General features: G+C 45.0%; 1 protein-coding gene across 4 annotated transcripts in view; it reads right to left on the minus strand.

The window, feature by feature from the left end:
- The window catches only part of TUNAR (TCL1 upstream neural differentiation-associated RNA), a 112486-nt gene that overhangs the window by 12716 nt on the left and 81507 nt on the right, over window positions 1–18263 (minus strand). The window contains exon 1 of one of the 4 annotated variants that reach the window (XM_063946828.1): window positions 1307–1372. The exons of 2 other annotated variants lie outside the window; for them this stretch is intronic. The gene's annotated coding sequence lies outside the window, so the exon portion shown is untranslated. Of the gene's footprint in view, window positions 1–1302; window positions 1373–18263 lie in introns of those variants that run through there. One more of the 4 variants, XM_063946830.1, reaches the window with a different exon arrangement.

Here is an 18263-nt window from a genome sequence, read left to right on the forward strand (position 1 = left end):
ACCAGTGTAACAATGAATACCACTGTACCTTTACTTATCAATAAACTACACTACTTGCTAAGCCACTGGACTGGTGATTGGGTCCAAATACAATTCTGCTGATATGTACATTACTCTGTAAACCCAGTGCTTTACACACATTTTTCCATCATCATACATGGGGTGGAATGATGAGGGAACACGGGACTTCATCTACCAATATGCTATGGGTCTTTTTAAAGACTGCCCTTAAAAAGTGCATTATGAGAAGAACATCTTGGAGAAATACGTTATGATTTTAGCCTTGTAAGAAAGGTGGAGATCATTGGTGGTGATGAAATGTAAGGTCTCCTAAGGAAATGATACATTTATATTTAAAATCAGGGGCAAATGCAGGATTTCTGGAGGGGGATTTCCATATGCTTTATTTTAGCCCATGAAGGATACATAATTAGCATGTACACACTCAGCAGACTTGGTAGGAAAATCTGCTGCCCCTAAGCATGTGCAGCAGCTCCATTCTGCCCTTTAAACAGCATGTAGTGGCCGCTGGCCGGGCTGTGCTGGGTTTCTCGGCAACTGGAACCCCCCCCCCCCCCCCCCCCGCATATGCCCATGAAGAGGACATTCAGATCTTAGTGATAATTGTAAGTAGTAAATCAGCAGTGCCAGGAGAGGACCAACCATGAGATGTGATATCTTGCCCCCACCATTATCGACGTTTCATATGCAAAACTCTAAGAAAACATACAGCCACACAGTCTTCACTAACAAGGGTTCCTTACTGTTTGACGTACACAGAATGGAAAATATCCAAGGAATCCTTGGATTTATTTTTTTGTTCTACTTTCTTGCAGTTGGTTTATATAATGTATGCCACTTGTATATGTTCCCCATCACCTCTACAAGCTGCCAACTAAGCTCTGAAGGCACAAACATTAATAAACCCTAGAGCTAAGGGTGTCTCAGTGTCTCATACCAGTTTCCCTATGGTTATTGTCATTCTATAATCTAGTGGCAGTTACCCAGAGGCTTAATAAAAAATGAGCTGTGAACCGGTATGACTGTTAAATCAAAAGCGGTTGATGTTAATGTTTTTTTGTCTGCTCTGTCATTCAAAGCTAAATCACTATGTACTTTATCTCTCTCTCTCGAGTTGATACGTATCCCCCCTTGACAAAATGAACAACATTGCCCATCTATTGTACTGAAGCCTAATAAAATTTTTATAAAGGGCTTCCTGAATTCCCCCAGATTAAGAATTAAATCAGAGGATAATGCTAAGGAGTAAAACTATTTCTAGATAGAGGTCTTACAACTTACTTACATGCTGGGCTCAAAATGCCTTGGCACTGGATCTATGCTGAACGCAGACTAAACACTTCATAGATCAAAATGTCCTGACTGCATTTTATTTCCCCATCACTTTTATTTGGGAAGTGATAAGCAGACACAGCTGTGGAATGTAACAATTACAAAATCAGACTTTTACTTTCTCAACTAAAAAAATCCAATGGAAAGAGGAGCACACATTTGAACATACTAAAATAACATTCAGATCATGATATGCAGCAATGGATAATGGAATTAAATAGATAACTTTCTTACTTAACTTTCAAACTTAAATTTCCCCATTTACCTGAGAAGATACCTGTACCATAGAAACTTACACTAGTCATGTAAGAGTTTTCTGCCAAGATGGCATCTGGGACATCATCTGGTACTTACGAGTAATTAACCATTAATATCAAAATTTCATTCCTGGCGTTGTTTGAAAATAACTGTACATGCACAACCGGCCAACTTGTCTGTGCTCAGATCTCTCCACACCCTACCCCCACAGGACTGCATAATGGGGTCTCACCTTGCAGTCAGTGCTAGGTGATTGCTCTGTGAATCCACAACTGTCCACAGCACAGATTCTGATTTTTGGTTTTCTTAATGACTACTTTGCTGCCTGCTCCTTGGCTGAACCGCTACGGTTTATTATTGTATACATTTTGGATTAGATTTATATGGGGTCAACAAATTATTTTAAGTGCTTAGGGCCTCTAGAGAGCTTAATCCGACCCTGGCTCTTAGCTTGCCGTTGGATCTTGTTTTGCGTAATCCTTGCCTGCTGATCACTGCTGACCTGTGAACTGACCCTGGACTGTCCACCAATGATCTGTTTGTTTCCTGACACTTAGAGACAGGAGAGAAGCATACCTTTAAACTTGTATCAGTGTGGCTGCTCACCTTCTATTACCATATTTAACTGTGTGCTCCTACCTTTGGGGTACAATGTAAGAAAACAGACTATTGTCATACTGTGGCCTGTGACAAAGGTAAAATAAAAGGTAATTAAAAGATGATTAAAAAAACTGTTACAGGTATGACGATTCTAGGAAACAGCTAAATTAAGTAATGGTCTCAATATAATAATTTAAACTTTCTGGTCACATAGTATGTAATAAAAATACCCAAAATGTTTCTGTGTCTCTGTTGCAATATTTGATTCCTAATTGATTAGCTTTAATCATTTTTGGGCCACAAATATGATTTGTATGCACATAACAGTATAAAGGTTCTCAAACTCGGTCCTCAGGACCCCACACGGTGCATGTTTTGCAGGTCTCCTCACAGAATCACAAGTGAAATAATTAGCTCCACCTGTGGACCTTTTAAAATGTGTCAGTGAGAAATTAATTCACCTGTGCACCTGCTGGGTTACCTGCAAAACATACACTGTGTGGGGTAATAAGGACCAAGTTTGAGAACCTATGATCTATGCTGACCAAAACATTCTCTCAGCTGTTGTGTTTTATCTAGCATACTGGAGATGTATTGTAATTTGTAATCAACACACAGATGATGCCCTGCTGCAACTTATAGAAAATAAAAGGGGAAATGGTCAGGGCTGGTGCAAGGTTTCTCTGCACCCTAGGCAAAACTTCAGCCTACTGCCCCCAACCACCATCAATACACATTTCCCTACGCTTCATATGAAAGTATGACTTATAGTATAAATTCCACAGCCACCACTTGCATTATGTACAACAAGGATGTTTCTTTCAGAGACATCCTTAATTTTGCAATAGGCAGACTCAGTGGCCCCACCCCCTTTCCTCCAGATCCCGGCGCCCTACGCAGCTACCTAAAGCTGCTTAATGGTATAGCCAGCACTGAAAATGGTCACTGTAGACTGTACAATTTTGATTCTAATGGAAACAAATTCACATACAGTATGCAGCATTTCCGACAACCATGTCTATAGGGGTTTTCAGAGTTGTTAGCAATTGGGCAAAACCATGCTGCACTGCAGGGGGGACAGATGTAATATGAGCAGAGAGAGTTAGATTTTGGTGGGTTATGTTGTTTCTGTGCAGGGTTAATACTGGCTGCTTTATTTTTACACTGCAATTTAGATTTCAGGTTGAACACACCCCACCCAAATCCAACTCTCTCTGCACATGTTACATCTGCCCCACATTCAGTGCAACATGGTTTTTCCAAATTGGTAACTTTTTTGGTTTGCTACCAACTCTGAATAACCCCCTATATCCACCGATGGGAAAATTGGTCAAGGAAAGAAAAGGAGAGAGTGTGAGACGTTGGTTAATGACTAAATACACTTGGATGGGTTACACAATGCTGCAAGAATCTTATGAACATGTAGAGAATTTGTTTTTAGAAAGGTGTCATTTTAGAGAATCCTCCAATGTTTACAGTACTTATCACTAGTCTGATATAATGTAGGAGATGTGATAATGGATCACAAATGGATTGGGTGGGGTACAGCATGGACCATCTTTGTAAAATGGTGTGTTTGACTACTGTGCATTTCCACCTGACATCAAGCTGTGAATGAGTGACATTGCAAAATGTTTCTCTTCAAAACCTTCCTTTAAATTTTCCATTGTATCTTAAAATCTTGAGTACATGAGATAATACTACCAGCTATATTAGGTTCAGGGTCGGTTCTAGCCCTTGTGGCGCCCCGGGCGAAAATAAGGGCGTGGCTTCATAAAGGGGCATGGTCAGGTATGCCCCCTGTAGAGTTGTGCCCCTGTTTGTGCCCCCTGTAGACTTTTGCCCCCGTTCGTGCCCCCTGTAGAGTTGTGCCCCTGTTTGTGCCCCCTGTAGAGTTGTGCCCCCGTTTGTGCCGCTTACAAAAAAATAAAAAATTCATTAATACTCACCATCCCCGCTCCTGATTCCCGACCGCTGCTTACCTCCATCTCCATCTCCGGCCGCCGGCGCCGCTCTTCTGATCTATGGGAGAGACATCATGACGACTCTCCCATAGCACAGCATAGACACTAGAGGTCAATTATGACCCCTAGTGTCTATGTGCCGCTCCCACAATGCCGTGCGGTGCATCGTTCACCGCACAGCTGTGACAGCACAGCACCGGGGGGCACCACCAGTAGCGGATTTTGCTACGGCGGTGGCGCCCTCCGGAAGGTGGCGCCCAGGGCAAAAATCCCGTGTGCCCATAGCAAGATCCGTTACTGATTAGGTTGCCATATTTTATAACAACATCTGTAAGCATCAACACATTATTAGACTCCACAGAATTAAAATAAGTGCATGTATTAACTTTTTGCATTTTCTTTGGCCTGCTAAATTTGTTCTGCTTCAATGACTCTTCATGACCTATGACGCTACACGGCCTCTCGTATCTCTTTATTGATCGCTAGTTGCAGGCATATTGGTCAGCAAACTATAACTTAACTATTATTGACTGCTGCACATGTAATTGTATTTAAGTATTCTGTAAATAAATCCTATAGATTGTAAACTTTTGAGCAGGACTTTCCTACCTCTATGTCTGTCTGTTATTACTCAGTTTTGGTCTATTATTGTTGTTCCAATTGTAAAGTGCAATGGAATATGCTGCGCTCTATACGAAACTGTTAATAATAAATAAATAATGTCTGGTATCACCCTTCCATGTTACTAAGATCACAATTGTAAAGCGTAACAGAATTTGCAGCGCTATATAAGAAACTGTCAATAAATAAATAATAATGTGCCATTTAATAAAGGGTTGTTGGCATAGATGTATTGAGATATATAATAACACAAAAAAAAGGTTGGTATAACTTGATATTTAATTGATCCCTATAAAGGTGCCTTACTTGGAGATTTTTTAGTTAACCGCATGATTTTAAATTAAGTAGATTATTAAAATAATGGGGGGTGGGGGTTTATAATAAGATATGAAAAATATTGTCAACTAAGGCTGGGTATACACCAGGAAGAGGGCCTGTCGGCACGATGGTCGAATAAATTCCATTTGTCCCACTATCTTCTTCTGTCCTTCATTTAACTGCACCACATCATACACTATATCTTCTGATTGGCCATGCTAACCAGAAGATATTGTATAGGACCCATGGGAGCGCACAACTGACCATACACACTCTACGATTCCCACAATATGTTGTTCCTATTTGCCTGGAAACGACATATCATGCCGACATCGTGCAAGTGCGTACCCGGCCCTATTCTAATATCTAAATTGTATCCACATGATCATACAAGTTTGAAGTAAGGGGGATTTAGATCTGATATAAGAAATTCTCTGTGGGTTAGAAATAAATTTATGTATCAAGAGATAATAATAGGCCATAGATGGTTTGGAAATTGAAAGCATACTTACTGAGAATTCTCACCTTTTAAAGTATTTGAAGTGTTTTAAAAGTTAATTCTGTCAAATCCTGTTAGAATCCCTGTATAGAGGTATTTATTATTTTATATAGTTTAAGTTATTATTATTATTATTATTATTATTATTATTATTATTATTACATTTTGTATATAAGGCACCATAAGTGTTTTGCAGTGCCATACAAAGGTCATACAATAGAACAGTACAGGGAGACAGAACTTTACATTATAGTAAAAAAATAACAAAAATCGAGTACAGGTACCACAATTCTCAATACACAATACAGGTTACATGTAAATATCGAGTGAGTGATCAGCGTACTACTAGTAGCTGGCGGCCATAGATAATGACAAGCCTTTACCAGCGGGAGAATATGCGGGTAAAGATGGTTGTTGAGTAGGAGAGAGCTGTAAGTGAAGACAGCAAGAGGGAAGAGGACCCTGCTCTGAGGAGCTAACAATCTAGTGGGAAGGGGCGACAGACAGATGACATGAGGTGCAAGCAAGCGGGAGGTAGCCTGATGGCAGGATGTAAGCAAAGCAGAGATGGTCAAGGCATGAGGCAGGGGGATGGAGGAGCAGCCTCAGGACTAGGTTATGCATTGGAAGGATATGCTTTGATGAATAGGTGGGTTTTCAGTGCTCGTTTGAAGCTTTGCCAGGTCGTGGAGAGTTTAATGGAGCAGGGGAGCGCATTCCACTGAAGGGGTGCAGCACGGGCAAAATCTTGAACTTGAGCATAGGAAGCAATGACCAGGGTAGAGGAGAGGTGACGGTCATTGGCCGACTGTAGGGGGCGGGAGGGAGTATGAAAGGAGAGGAGGTTTGAGATGTAGGGAGCAGTGGAATTAGAGATGGCCTTGTATGTGAGGGTGAGGAGTTTGAAGAGGATTCTGTAGGGGAATCGGAGCCAGTGCAGATATTGTCAAAGGGGAGTGGCAGAAGTGGAGCAGCAGAGAGAAAGATAAGCCTAGCTGTGGAGTTGAGGACAATTTGGAGGGGAGCGAGATGAGAGCGAGTGAGGCCAATGAGGAGAACCCTGCAATAGTCTAGCCATGAGATGACCAGTGTGTGGATGATAAGTTTAATTTCACTCTGGGAGAGAAATGGCATGATGCGAACAATGTTGCGTAGCTGGAACTGACAGGATTGCGCCAGAGCTTGGATGTGAGGTGCAAAGGAGAGGGAAGAGTAAAGAATGGCACCCAAGCAGCGGAGTTGTTGAACTGGGGGGGTTTATGGTGTTGTCAACAGTGATAGAGATATTGGTAGTTGGTTGTTACTCTGGATGGGGGAAAGAAAATGTGTTCAGTTTTGTCCATGTTGAGCTTCAGAGAGCGCTCAGACATCCAGGAGGAGATGGCGGAAAGGTAGAGTTGTATGTCATCAGCAAAGAGGTGGTATTGAAGGACAAAGGAGTTAATGAGCGCACCCAGGGAAGAGGTGTACAGGGATAACAGAAGGGGGCCTAGGACAGAACCCTGAGGGACACCAACAAGAAGGATGGAAGGGCGTGACGTGGTGCCGGAGGCAGACACCGAGAAGTAGCGGTTAGTGAGGTAAGAGGTAACCCAGTCAAGGACAGTGATAGAGAGGCCAAAGTTTTGGAGTGTTAAGAGGAGGAGAGGATGATCCACGGTGTTGAAAGCAGCAGAGAGTTGAAATAAACATCATAGGCAGCTCATTGGCCATGGAGTGACTGACTCTGCGGCCATACGTCAGGACTTCAATGCACTGCCACTATGCAGAAGGTAATAATGCATGTGAGCTATTACGGTCTCCTGTACACAAAACAGACTTTTTTTTATTCAAAGCAGTCTCATCTTATATAGTACAGAATAATGAGTTCTTATGGAGCTGTTAGAGGTCCCGTGAAATGCGTCATAGGATTATGCTATAGGTCAATCATTTATCAAAAGCATATTTTTGTGCTACTACTTACTGAAGAATGACACTGAGACCAACCTTGCACTTTTAGTGGAATACCAATAAACAAACTATTTATTTAACTATTCTGTGCTGAACTCAGGAGTGCAAGTTCACAGCAGAAGCCCAGAGGCTAAATTGTGAAAAGTGCCCCTCTGCTCCCCCACACACTCACATTCACACAAATCAGACACACACACTTCCCCTAACCCACACTTACTACCAACACCCTAGCAGCACCCAGAAATACATCCCCACCCCACATTTACTACCAACACCTCAGCAGCACCCACCCGAACACACTCTCCTCCCCAGTGGTAAACGCAATATTTCTAGAGGGGGGTTTCCAAATGCAATTCACAGTCTTAGAACCCAGTAACAACCCTGTACACTAATGTAAATCATGGTCTGTTTTTTTTTTTGAAGACTTGATAGTGAATTGAATACAGTATTAATATTTAACACTATAGGCAAACATTTAAATCATATAAATAAGATAAGTGGTTAAGAAAAGGTTAACCATAGCATAATAAATAAATAAATATATACACAAACATAACAGAACTAGTACTGCACTTTTTAAGCACACATTCTCCCATCACATAAAAAGGCGCCTGCCTCTTCTTCCTGGCAGCTACTCTCTGGTCCAGTGCACTGAGTAAGGACTCAGATCCACACACACAGCAAACTTGGTAGAAGAAGCTGCTACCACTGGGCATGTGCACAGGGGCATAGCCAGAACTTTGTGGGCCCCATAGCAACATTTTTAAGGGGGCCCCCATCCCAATGCTTCTAGAGAGACACTTCTCAGCAGCAGTTGTTAATTTTATACCCTATAATAGTGCCCTAGTTAATTTTCATATTATATAACATTAAAATGCCCTCCAGTACATTTTATACCACATTACAATGAGCAGGTCCAGGGGCATGCCTAGATATATTGCAGGCCCCAAGGAAAAAGTTTGAAAGGACTCCTACATACCACCCAAAAATGTATCTAACACATGTAACTTTGACAGGGAAGGTGGCCTTAACCAGCTCTGAGCCCCATAGCAGCTGCACTGTCTGCACCTATGGTAGCTACACCCCTGTATATAACACATGTAACTGTGACAGGGAAGGTGGCCCCTCTCAGCTCTGGGCCCCATAGCAGCTGCACTCCCTGCACTTATGGTAGCTACACCCTTGTATATAAAACATGTAACTGTGTCAGGGAAGGTGGCCGCTCTCAGCTCTGGGCCCCATAGCAGCTGCACCCCCTGCACCTATGGTAGCTACACCCTATATATAACACATAAAACTGTGACAGGGAAGGTGGCCCCTTTCAGCTCTGGGCCCCATAGCAGCTGCACTGCCTGCAACTATAGTAGCTACACCCTTGTATATAACACATGTAACTGTGACAGGGAAGGTGGCCCCTCTCAGCTCTGGGCCCCATAGCAGCTGCACTCCCTTCACCTATGGTAGCAACACCGTTGTATATAACACATGTAACTGTGACAGGGAAGGTGGCCCCTCTCAGCTCTGGGCCCCATAGCAGCTGCACTCCCTGCACATATGGTAGCTACCCCCTTGTATATAACACATGTAACTGTAACAGGGAAGGTGGCCCCTCTCAGCTCTGGGCCCCATAGGAGCTGCACTCCCTGCACCTATGGTAGCTACACCCTTGCATGTGCAGCAGCTCCGCTCTGTTCCTTAAACTGCATGATATAGCAGCAGCTCTAGTAATCGTACTATATACCATTGCCATTGTTGTCATACTTTTAAACACTTGCCAAGAGGAGGGGTGTTTCTGAGCAACTAGAAACCCCCCTGTGTTTTCCTATGCTCCCCCTGCATTCACTTCCAACACTCCAGGATGCAGAGCACCCCCCTGCTTTGACTTCCAACACTCCATTGTCGCCTGTATTTATGCCCCTGGCTGAACTGGAATATATTCTATAACCACCAGTAAAAGCAGTACCTAAGAGCAAATTCTATGCTCTATATAAAGGGTAGAGATGAGCGCCGGAAATTTTTCGGGTTTTGTGTTTTGGTTTTGGGTTCGGTTCCGCGGCCGTGTTTTGGGTTCGACCGCGTTTTGGCAAAACCTCACCGAATTTTTTTTGTCGGATTCGGGTGTGTTTTGGATTCGGGTGTTTTTTTTTAAAAACACTAAAAAACAGCTTAAATCATAGAATTTGGGGGTCATTTTGATCCCAAAGTATTATTAACCTCAAAAACCATAATTTACACTCATTTTCAGTCTATTCTGAATACCTCACACCTCACAATATTATTTTTAGTCCTAAAATTTGCACCTAGGTCGCTGGATGACTAAGCTAAGCGACCCTTGTGGCCGACACAAACACCGGGCCCATCTAGGAGTGGCACTGCAGTGTCACGCAGGATGTCCCTTCCAAAAAACCCTCCCCAAACAGCACATGACGCAAAGAAAAAAAGAGGCGCAATGAGGTAGCTGTGTGAGTAAGATAAGCGACCCTAGTGGCCGACACAAACACCGGGCCCATCTAGGAGTGTCACTGCAGTGTCACGCAGGATGTCCCTTCCAAAAAACCCTCCCCAAACAGCACATGACGCAAAGAAAAAAAGAGGCGCAATGAGGTAGCTGTGTGAGTAAGATAAGCGACCCTAGTGGCCGACACAAACACCGGGCCCATCTAGGAGTGTCACTGCAGTGTCACGCAGGATGTCCCTTCCAAAAAACCCTCCCCAAACAGTACATGACGCAAAGAAAAAAAGAGGCGCAATGAGGTAGCTGTGTGAGTAAGATAAGCGACCCTAGTGGCCGACACAAACACCGGGCCCATCTAGGAGTGTCACTGCAGTGTCACGCAGGATGTCCCTTCCAAAAAACCCTCCCCAAACAGCACATGACGCAAAGAAAAAAAGAGGCGCAATGAGGTAGCTGTGTGAGTAAGATAAGCGACCCTAGTGGCCGACACAAACACCGGGCCCATCTAGGAGTGTCACTGCAGTGTCACGCAGGATGTCCCTTCCAAAAAACCCTCCCCAAACAGCACATGACGCAAAGAAAAAAAGAGGCGCAATGAGGTAGCTGTGTGAGTAAGATAAGCGACCCTAGTGGCCGACACAAACACCGGGCCCATCTAGGAGTGGCACTGCAGTGTCACGCAGGATGTCCCTTCCAAAAAACCCTCCCCAAACAGCACATGACGCAAAGAAAAAAAGAGGCGCAATGAGGTAGCTGTGTGAGTAAGATAAGCGACCCTAGTGGCCGACACAAACACCGGGCCCATCTAGGAGTGGCACTGCAGTGTCACGCAGGATGTCCCTTCCAAAAAACCCTCCCCAAACAGCACATGACGCAAAGAAAAAAAGAGGCGCAATGAGGTAGCTGTGTGAGTAAGATAAGCGACCCTAGTGGCCGACACAAACACCGGGCCCATCTAGGAGTGTCACTGCAGTGTCACGCAGGATGTCCCTTCCAAAAAACCCTCCCCAAACAGCACATGACGCAAAGAAAAAAAGAGGCGCAATGAGGTAGCTGTGTGAGTAAGATAAGCGACCCTAGTGGCCGACACAAACACCGGGCCCATCTAGGAGTGTCACTGCAGTGTCACGCAGGATGTCCCTTCCAAAAAACCCTCCCCAAACAGCACATGACGCAAAGAAAAAAAGAGGCGCAATGAGGTAGCTGTGTGAGTAAGATAAGCGACCCTAGTGGCCGACACAAACACCGGGCCCATCTAGGAGTGTCACTGCAGTGTCACGCAGGATGTCCCTTCCAAAAAACCCTCCCCAAACAGCACATGACGCAAAGAAAAAAAGAGGCGCAATGAGGTAGCTGTGTGAGTAAGATAAGCGACCCTAGTGGCCGACACAAACACCGGGCCCATCTAGGAGTGGCACTGCAGTGTCACGCAGGATGTCCCTTCCAAAAAACCCTCCCCAAACAGCACATGACGCAAAGAAAAAAAGAGGCGCAATGAGGTAGCTGTGTGAGTAAGATAAGCGACCCTAGTGGCCGACACAAACACCGGGCCCATCTAGGAGTGGCACTGCAGTGTCACGCAGGATGTCCCTTCCAAAAAACCCTCCCCAAACAGCACATGACGCAAAGAAAAATTAAAGAAAAAAGAGGTGCAAGATGGAATTGTCCTTGGGCCCTCCCACCCACCCTTATGTTGTATAAACAGGACATGCACACTTTAACCAACCCATCATTTCAGTGACAGGGTCTGCCACACGACTGTGACTGAAATGACGGGTTGGTTTGGACCCCCACCAAAACAGAAGCAATTAATCTCTCCTTGCACAAACTGGCTCTACAGAGGCAAGATGTCCACCTCATCATCATCCTCCGATATATCACCGTGTACATCCCCCTCCTCACAGATTATCAATTCGTCCCCACTGGAATCCACCATCTCAGCTCCCTGTGTACTTTGTGGAGGCAATTGCTGCTGGTCAATGTCTCCACGGAGGAATTGATTATAATTCATTTTAATGAACATCATCTTCTCCACATTTTCTGGATGTAACCTCGTACGCCGATTGCTGACAAGGTGAGCGGCGGCACTAAACACTCTTTCGGAGTACACACTTGTGGGAGGGCAACTTAGGTAGAATAAAGCCAGTTTGTGCAAGGGCCTCCAAATTGCCTCTTTTTCCTGCCAGTATAAGTACGGACTGTGTGACGTGCCTACTTGGATGCGGTCACTCATGTAATCCTCCACCATTCTTTCAATGGTGAGAGAATCATATGCAGTGACAGTAGACGACATGTCCGTAATCGTTGTCAGGTCCTTCAGTCCGGACCAGATGTCAGCATCAGCAGTCGCTCCAGACTGCCCTGCATCACCGCCAGCGGGTGGGCTCGGAATTCTGAGCCTTTTCCTCGCACCCCCAGTTGCGGGAGAATGTGAAGGAGGAGATGTTGACAGGTCGCGTTCCGCTTGACTTGACAATTTTCTCACCAGCAGGTCTTTCAACCCCAGCAGACTTGTGTCTGCCGGAAAGAGAGATCCAAGGTAGGCTTTAAATCTAGGATCGAGCACGGTGGCCAAAATGTAGTGCTCTGATTTCAACAGATTGACCACCCGTGAATCCTTGTTAAGCGAATTAAGGGCTCCATCCACAAGTCCCACATGCCTAGCGGAATCGCTCCGTGTTAGCTCCTCCTTCAATGTCTCCAGCTTCTTCTGCAAAAGCCTGATGAGGGGAATGACCTGACTCAGGCTGGCAGTGTCTGAACTGACTTCACGTGTGGCAAGTTCAAAGGGCATCAGAACCTTGCACAACGTTGAAATCATTCTCCACTGCACTTGAGACAGGTGCATTCCACCTCCTATATCGTGCTCAATTGTATAGGCTTGAATGGCCTTTTGCTGCTCCTCCAACCTCTGAAGCATATAGAGGGTTGAATTCCACCTCGTTACCACTTCTTGCTTCAGATGATGGCAGGGCAGGTTCAGTAGTTTTTGGTGGTGCTCCAGTCTTCTGTACGTGGTGCCTGTACGCCGAAAGTGTCCCGCAATTCTTCTGGCCACCGACAGCATCTCTTGCACGCCCCTGTCGTTTTTTAAAAAATTCTGCACCACCAAATTCAAGGTATGTGCAAAACATGGGACGTGCTGGAATTTGCCCATATTTAATGCACACACAATATTGCTGGCGTTGTCCGATGCCACAAATCCACAGGAGAGTCCAATTGGGGTAAGCCATTCCGCGATGATCTTCCTCAGTTGCCGTAAGAGGTTTTCAGCTGTGTGCGTATTTTGGAAAGCGGTGATACAAAGCGTAGCCTGCCTAGGAAAGAGTTGGCGTTTGCGAGATGCTGCTACTGGTGCCGCCGCTGCTGTTCTTGCGGCGGGAGTCCATACATCTACCCAGTGGGCTGTCACAGTCATATAGTCCTGACCCTGCCCTGCTCCACTTGTCCACATGTCCGTGGTTAAGTGGACATTGGGTACAACTGCATTTTTTAGGACACTGGTGAGTCTTTTTCTGACGTCCGTGTACATTCTCGGTATCGCCTGCCTAGAGAAGTGGAACCTAGATGGTATTTGGTAACGGGGGCACACTGCCTCAATAAATTGTCTAGTTCCCTGTGAACTAACGGCGGATACCGGACGCACGTCTAACACCAACATAGTTGTCAAGGCCTCAGTTATCCGCTTTGCAGCAGGATGACTGCTGTGATATTTCATCTTCCTCGCAAAGGACTATTGGACAGTCAATTGCTTACTGGAAGTAGTACAAGTGGGCTTACGACTTCCCCTCTGGGATGACCATCGACTCCCAGCAGCAACAACAGCAGCGCCAGCAGCAGTAGGTGTTACACGCAAGGATGCATCGGAGGAATCCCAGGCAGGAGAGGACTCGTCAGAATTGCCAGTGACATGGCCTGCAGGACTATTGGCATTCCTGGGGAAGGAGGAAATTGACACTGAGGGAGTTGGTGGGGTGGTTTGCGTGAGCTTGGTTACAAGAGGAAGGGATTTACTGGTCAGTGAACTGCTTCCGCTGTCGCCCAAAGTTTTTGAACTTGTCACTGACTTATTATGAATGCGCTGCAGGTGACGTATAAGGGAGGATGTTCCGAGGTGGTTAACGTCCTTACCCCTACTTATTACAGCTTGACAAAGGCAACACACGGCTTGACACCTGTTGTCCGCTTTTCTGTTGAAATACCTCCACACTGAAGAGCTGATTTTTTTGGTATTTTCACCAGGCATGTCAACGGCCATATTCCTCCCACGGACAACAGGTGTCTCCCCGGGTGCCTGACTTAAACAAACCACCTCACCATCAGAATCCTCCTGGTCAATTTCCTTCCCAGCGCCAGCAACACCCATATCCTCCTCATCCTGGTGTACTTCAACACTGACATCTTCAATCTGACTATCAGGAACTGGACTGCGGGTGCTCCTTCCAGCACTTGCAGGGGGCGTGCAAATGGTGGAAGGCGCATGCTCTTCACGTCCAGTGTTGGGAAGGTCAGGCATCGCAACCGACACAATTGGACTCTCCTTGTGGTTTTGTGATTTCGAAGAACGCACAGTTCTTTGCGGTGCTTTTGCCAGCTTGAGTCTTTTCAGTTTTCTAGCGAGAGGCTGAGTGCTTCCATCCTCATGTGAAGCTGAACCACTAGCCATGAACATAGGCCAGGGCCTCAGCCGTTCCTTGCCACTCCGTGTGGTAAATGGCATATTGGCAAGTTTACGCTTCTCCTCCGACAATTTTATTTTAGGTTTTGGAGTCCTTTTTTTACTGATATTTGATGTTTTGGATTTGACATGCTCTGTACTATGACATTGGGCATCGGCCTTGGCAGACGACGTTGCTGGCATTTCATCGTCTCGGCCATGACTAGTGGCAGCAGCTTCAGCACGAGGTGGAAGTGGATCTTGATCTTTCCCTAATTTTGGAACCTCAACATTTTTGTTCTCCATATTTTAATAGGCACAACTAAAAGGCACCTCAGGTAAACAATGGAGATGGATGGATACTAGTATACTTATGGATGGACTGCCGAGTGCCGACACAGAGGTAGCTACAGCCGTGGACTACCGTACTGTACTGTGTCTGCTGCTAATATAGACTGGATGATAATGAGATGTAGTATGTATAAAGAAGAAAGAAAAAAAAAACCACGGGTAGGTGGTATACAATTATGGATGGACTGCCGAGTGCCGACACAGAGGTAGCTACAGCCGTGGACTACCGTACTGTACTGTGTCTGCTGCTAATATAGACTGGATGATAATGAGATGTAGTATGTATAAAGAAGAAAGAAAAAAAAAACCACGGGTAGGTGGTATACAATTATGGATGGACTGCCAAGTGCCGACACAGAGGTAGCTACAGCCGTGGACTACCGTACTGTACTGTGTCTGCTGCTAATATAGACTGGTTGATAATGAGATGTAGTATGTATAAAGAAGAAAGAAAAAAAAACCACGGGTAGGTGGTATACAATTATGGATGGACTGCCGAGTGCCGAGTGCCGACACAGAGGTAGCTACAGTCGTGGACTACCGTACTGTACTGTGTCTGCTGCTAATATAGACTGGATGATAATGAGATGTAGTATGTATAAAGAAGAAAGAAAAAAAAACCACGGGTAGGTGGCATACAATTATGGATGGACTGCCGAGTGCCGACACAGAGGTAGCTACAGCCGTGGACTACCGTACTGTACTGTGTCTGCTGCTAATATAGACTGGATGATAATGAGATGTAGTATGTATGTATAAAGAAGAAAGAAAGAAAAAACCACGGGTAGGTGGTATACAATTATGGATGGACTGCCGAGTGCCGACACAGAGGTAGCTACAGCCGTGAACTACCGTACTGTGTCTGCTGCTAATATAGACTGGTTGATAATGAGATGTAGTATGTATAAAGAAGAAAGAAAAAAAAAACACGGGTAGGTGGTATACAATTATGGATGGACTGCCGAGTGCCGACACAGAGGTAGCTACAGCCGTGGACTACCGTACTGTACTGTGTCTGCTGCTAATATAGACTGGATGATAATGAGATGTAGTATGTATAAAGAAGAAAGAAAAAAAAAAACCACGGGTAGGTGGTATACAATTATGGATGGACTGCCGAGTGCCGACACAGAGGTAGCTACAGCCGTGAACTACCGTACTGTGTCTGCTGCTAGTAGACTGGATGATAAATAATGATATAAAAAATATATATATATATCACTACTGCAGCCGGACAGGTATATATTATATAATGACGGACCTGCTGGAGTGGACACTGTCTGTCAGCAGAATGAGTTTTTTAATTTTTATAGAATAAAAAAACACCACACAAGTCACACGACGAGTGTACTTTTTCAGGCAGACATTCAATCACAATATACTATACTGGTGGTCAGTGTGGTCAGGTCACTGGTCACAGTGGTCAGTGGTCAGTCACACTGGCAGTGGCACTCTGGCAGCAAAAGTGTGCACTGTTTAATATGTACTCCTGGCTCCTGCTATAACCTATAACTGCTCCCCAGTCTCCCCCACAATTAAGCTGTGTGAGCACAGTCAGATATTATACATAGATGATGCAGCACACTGGGCTGAGCACAGATATGGTATGTGAGTGTGACTGAGTCACTGTGTATCGTTTTTTTCAGGCAGAGAACAAGAACAGAACGGATTATTAAATAATAATAAATTATAAAACTGCACTGGTGGTCAGGTCACTGGTCATCAGTCACTAGTATAACTCCTCCTAAGCTCCAGTAAGTAAATGAAGTGTCTCACTCTCACTCTCCTATCTATTTTAATTTCTAAACGGAGAGGACGCCAGCCACGTCCTCTCCCTATCAATCTCAATGCACGTGTGAAAATGGCCGCGACGCGCGGCTCCTTATATAGTATCCGAGTCTCGCGATAGAATCCGAGCCTCGCGAGAATCCGACAGCGTGATGATGACGTTCGGGCGCGCTTGGGTTAACCGAGCAAGGCGGGAAGATCCGAGTCGCTCGGACCCGTGTAAAAAAACATGAAGTTCGGGCGGGTTTGGATTCAGAGAAACCGAACCCGCTCATCTCTAATAAAGGGCTTTTAATACCGACCCAATTAAACATGGAGATGGTGCATTTCTTCTGGGTACTGGATTGCTGGTACAACCATATGCAATGATGAGGATTATGAAGACGGAAATCAGTAACACCATCTAGCCACTTCTTATTGTTTGAATGCATTTCGACCCCTTCAGCTGAGAATACTTAATTAACTGGCGGCTGTATTATGTCCACTGACAGCTGTCTAATCACACTAGTTAGTTGATATTTGGATAATTGCATAAAAGATTACCACTGCATATTTAAAGATAAAAACAAACAGATGTAAATTGCGTATTTCCTTCCATTTGTATTTAATTTACATTTTGGGGCTGACACAAAGTTGCTGGCACAATAGGTGTAATTTGTTCAAAAAGAAAGTGCATGCAAAAATAGTATAGTTCCACACATACTGTATGCAGGGACATACATATCTTGTGGCGTATACTCCTTTGCGGTGATGGCATTTGCACCAGGTATACGTGGTCTGGCGCTGTTCTGCTCCCAGCAGGCTCAACACGGCCATGCCTCCTACCAGTATCACTGATGACTGTCCAGGAGAGCAGATGTGCCTGCAGCAGCACACTGCAAGGAAAGATGAATCCGCCCAGGGGGCTCAAAAGGTGAGCACCTGACCCACACTTAGTAATCCACATATATTTGTACTACTTGCATTGCAACATAGTTTATCCTGGTGCACTTTTGTTGGCTTTACTCCAACTGCAAAATCAGGCCCAGTATACAAATAAAGGGTTAAACAGAAGTGCCTGCAAGACTGCCATCTAAGGGGGATAGCTGGTACATTAGTCCCGAACCGTGAGCGGACTCGAGCGGCAGGACTGTTAATTTATCGGGACCACTGGCAGATGGAGGGACAGAGCCAGCAGCAGACGGAAGGATAAACCTGGCGGCGCTGTGGTGGTATTTTGAATTCAATTTCCAGACGTGAGCCAATCAGAGATTGCGGACCATCAGCCAATCAGGAGATGATAGCCAGTGCACCAGCTCTGATTGGCTCACAGCTGGCATAACTGGGCACTGCAGGAGCTTGTGTGAGGAACATTTTATTTCACTTATTTTGTTATTTAATACACTTCATACTATATTATCTCCAAACGTTTACTACTCTGTTGCTGATACTCTTATTCATGGCGTTGTG

The sequence above is a fragment of the Pseudophryne corroboree genome, chromosome 12 (assembly GCF_028390025.1).
Source record: "Pseudophryne corroboree isolate aPseCor3 chromosome 12, aPseCor3.hap2, whole genome shotgun sequence".
Taxonomy (NCBI): Eukaryota; Metazoa; Chordata; class Amphibia; order Anura; family Myobatrachidae; genus Pseudophryne; species Pseudophryne corroboree.